At 33.9% G+C, this 4,546-nt stretch overlaps 1 pseudogene across 1 annotated transcript; it reads left to right on the plus strand.

The window, feature by feature from the left end:
- Positions 1-713: 713 nt before the first annotated feature.
- On the plus strand, positions 714-2,707 carry LOC149175338 (ethylene-responsive transcription factor RAP2-2-like; annotated as a pseudogene). Its single transcript, XR_016258547.1, has 3 exons — positions 714-1,145; positions 1,244-2,096; positions 2,177-2,707. The product of XR_016258547.1 is annotated as an ethylene-responsive transcription factor RAP2-2-like (transcript).
- Positions 2,708-4,546: the final 1,839 nt, after the last annotated feature.

The following is a 4,546-nucleotide window of genomic DNA, read 5'->3' on the forward strand; positions in this document are numbered from 1 at the left end:
GAGTTTACCCCTGGGCCATATGTAAAGGTGACCTGATTCACTTAGACATTATAGTAGTAGTTAAAATATGAAATTGATCCAATTATTAATTACTATAATTTAAAAAATAAAAAATAAAAAATTCAAATCTTAATTATTATTAATTATTTAATGGTTTAAAGATGCAAAATTCAACCCAGCCGTGCCATTTATTTTAAAAATAATTCTTTACAAAAGGCAACGGTTTTGTTTTGATTTGAGCAATGGTGGAGGAGCTGGTGGTTTCATTCCGATTAGTTGAGTTTTATTGTGATTAGTTGTTTTCGAAATTAATGAATATACATAATTAAATATAAAAGAATATGATATGTTAATATAAGTTTTTAGATATATATGGTGTGTATGAGTTTATTGATATCATAACTTTCGAATTGATTATTATTGTGAAAATAAATGGTTAAGTTAGAAGTTCAAATTCCTAAATTTAGTCATCAACCTGTACCAACTTTACTTAACTATTACCAAAGTATTAAATAATTCCAATTGCCAATTACTTCTTTATAAAAAAGAACAAAGGTGCAAAATTCAAACCTCAACCCGCCATTTGTTTTAAGAATATATGGTTTTGTGTTGAGCAATTGTCGAGAAGCCAGTGGTTTCATTGTGATGAGTTGTTTTTCAAATTAATTTAATAAATATAATAGAATATGATGTTTTTTTAAGTTTTCCAATTATTAAAATTCCTCGTCGCTCTGACCTTTGACTACAAAAGTTCCTCCCTGTTATATAAGCAGAAGCTGATGGTTTTATTTTCAGTAGTGGTCGGAGAATCCCATGCTTCCATTCTGTGTAATCAGTATTCCTTTAAGCTCATTGTTTCCTTTCCTGCCGAGGCAGCAGTACCAGTTTTGAAACCAAAACGATGTGTGGAGGTGCCATTATTTCGGATTTCGTTGCCGCCAGTCGATCTCGGCGGTTAAGGAACAGGGATTTGTGGCCGGATTTTGACAAGTTCGCTGAATTGTTCATTAATGGCGGGGCAGTGTCGGAATCCTCCGGTAAATCCGGCAGCTTGGGCGAGGGTTTCGTCGTCTTCGACGAGGGATACAAGCAGAAGAATAAGCCCAGCAAGAATATTTTCAACTCCAAGAAGGAATTTTTTTCAGGTGAGTTCTGAATGTTAACGATCTCTCTGCATTTGAGAAATTGATTATGCTTGCCAGGGTTCGTCTTTCGTTATTTTAACTTTGTTTGGTGCTGAAAGGTGGTGAAAGCAAGGCGATTCCTCCTGTGAAGGATTTCGAAAAGCCCGCGGCCAAGAACGCGGGAAGGAAGAGGATGAATTTGTACAGAGGCATCAGACAGCGTCCATGGGGAAAATGGGCTGCGGAGATTCGAGATCCCAGAAAGGGGGTTAGGGTTTGGCTTGGAACGTTTAACACGGCGGAGGAAGCTGCCAGGGCCTATGACGCAGAGGCTAAGAAGATTAAAGGAAAGAAAGCTAAGCTTAACTTTGTCAATGATTCATGCTCAGTAGAAATGGACAGTAGCAAGATAATGTCAAGGAAGAAAGTAAAATACTGTACAAAACACCCTGATTTATTACAGGGTTTTAATATGAACAGTACCGTAAAACCCTCATATTTACCAAAGCGTGATCTATTAGAGGGTGACTGTATAAACGGCCAAATGGAACCCTCTTTGAAGGATGTCTGCAGATCGGCTCTTCCAAACTATGGCTACGATGATATGGAGTATGGGGACTCTCTGTTCTTAAAACCCAGTGCTCCATTTCAAAGCAATTCCAATGTATCCACAGTCCAATCTTCTGAGCAAAGCAATTTGAGCCAAACTTTGCAGAAATCGTGCTCTTATGAGCTCTGTAGCCATAACTATTCAGAGGTGAGCAATTTCATGTCCACTGCGTGTAGCGATGTCGCAAATTTCGAACCGGTGAAATCTTCCAATCCAGTAGGTCATTTTCATTCTGATCAGAGCAGCATCTCATTTGATGGGGCACGTTTCCCATGGGCTCATGAAACAAAAACCCAGAAATTACATCTGAATATGGGGACACAAATGAGTCTCCATTTGCAGCCATAAAACCCCAGTCAATGGTGTTGTTAAAGACAGATCTGTTCATACCATGAACGTCAGCGGTGGAACACAAACTTTTTGTGTGAATTCTTCTATGGAGATCAACGATGGGACACAAGGTTCTGCTGTGAACATCCCTATTCAGGTCAACGGTGGCACAGAATGCTACCAAACAGAGGATAACATCATGCAGCTTCAGTTTTCCAAACAATTATCTGTTTTGGAATCATATCTTGGGTTGTCAGAGAGTCCTAATCATAAAGCAACCATGGATGGATCAACAGAAGTAGTGGGTCATGCTCCAGGCTCTTTTCCACATGAGGAATGTTCCCTGAAACCATGGTTCTATGAGGACTTTCCAAATTCAGGTTCAGTTTATCAAAGCAATTTTAGTGATCTGTGAATTTCAGGTTCAGTTTATCAAAGCGGTCCTGATTCTCCCTTTAAGGCTTGTTATAAACAAACTGCAGACTAGTTTTTTTGAGTTTTGTGTTGCAGGTCTATCTCTAGGAAGAAGGAAGTGGAGCATTTTCACGTAGGGTAGAATTCATAAATTGGTCCTCAAACATTTGGGGATAGTAGATTTCAGGCAATAAATTGGTTTGAAATATTTGAGAGTTGGGACTTATTGGATATAAACATTTTGAGTATCCGGACTTGTGTAAGTTCGTTTGCTTTGTTTTTTCATTTATTAATTAATTTAATAATTAGATGATGTAATACCAATAATATGTAATTGAAAATATTCAATTTGGAAGATAAAAGTTAAATTTCATATCATTGTTTTTCTTATAATATTTTAAAATGTTATTTTGTTTCTAATGTTGTTACAATTATTTTAAAATGTTATTTTGTTTCTAATGTTGTTACAATTAAATAGATGAGTAGTATTTTTTTAAGTATTATATATAATTTGTAGAGTTATATGGGTGAAGAATCAATGTATATCCAGTTTAATATTTTGTGGAAAATCTAAGTTTATATGATTTTTGGATAACTTTTTTTTTAATATTTTGATTTCAAGGATATATGTTATTATGAGAATAAATTGTATTAAAATTGAGTTTCTTCAAAATATAGGTTAATATTGTGTTTTTTTTAAAGTGATGTTGATATGTTGTTTGGTTGTAGTTTGGGATGTCATGGATATTAATAAAATGCCATTTTAATATGATATTTCTGTCATAATTTATGAGTTCTCTTGATATGTATTTTATTCTATAATTTCTTCATATACTTGTATTTCTCTACAGACCATCAATGTTTTATTAATAAAGACAATTAAATTTGCTAACTTTTTTTTTGTGTTTGTAGTTCATATTTCAATGTTTCTAATTCATTTTGATAAATTGATCAACTATTATTCATTGATAAGTTGCTCACTCACACACATATATATATATAGACATACACCATTTGCAAAAAAGTATTTTAATCCTCATCTCAGATATTACAAAAAGAAAAAAGAAAAAAAAAAGAAAAAAAAAGAAAAATATTTTCCTATATATTGTCTCTTTCAAATCATGAGACAAAAATGTTATTCTTCCCAAAACCAAAAAGAACTTTTGATACATATATATCCTATATACTATCTCTTTTAATACATATATATCAAATAATACATAGCAATGTATTCTCTCCTAGTGATGAATGTTAAGACAAAAATGTTGAAGAGAAAAATTTAAACACCATAGCAATAACACACAATTTACTCTCGAAAACCCTTCTAGGAAAAAATAGCCATTAAATAAATTCTACTACCATTTGAACAACAATGACCAAGCTACAGTAAGTGAACCCTCACTTATTTACTTCTTTAAACTTAATAATGGAGGATTCTAAACTTTTTAAAGGCTTCATTACATGTAATCCACAAGATCAATATCATAGGTCACTAATACTATGTGCTCGAAAACCATGATTATAGACTAAACCCATTTGACTCTATCATCCAGTCAAGTTTTTTTAACAATCCTGCCTTTAAAATTGAGTTAGGAAAATTTAATTGGATTAAATCCAGGAAAATTGCATGTCCTCCACTATCACTTTAGACTTTACTAGGGGTATGCATGCCTAATTAAGGTCTTATAGTTCTATGCTCATTTTTAACACCATTTATGCCACTAATCCACCTTTCAACAATCAACTACCAATCTATCACCCTCCCTAGGTAGCTTCTACTTTCTCTTGGGAGTAAGCTACTTTTGTGCAAGAGCTTTCTCTATTACATGCATCTTGATCACAAGTTTCTTCTCTACATCACGCTGTTAGCCAATAATCTAGGCTCCTCTCTAAAAGAGCTTTATCAACAACCCACTTTTATCTTTTTTATCACACGTGTGAAACACATGCTTTGATTCCATGTTAGGGATAAATGCTAGAGAGAAAAACATAAACATCATAGCAACAACACATTTTTACCCTACAAAACCACTGCCTAAAAAACTAGCCCTGAAGATGGCACTTTATA

The sequence above is a fragment of the Pinus tabuliformis genome, chromosome 4_1 (assembly GCF_031772625.1).
Source record: "Pinus tabuliformis cultivar Carrire ecotype Pingquan chromosome 4_1, CPIR1, whole genome shotgun sequence".
In the NCBI taxonomy this organism is placed as follows: Eukaryota; Viridiplantae; Streptophyta; class Pinopsida; order Pinales; family Pinaceae; genus Pinus; species Pinus tabuliformis.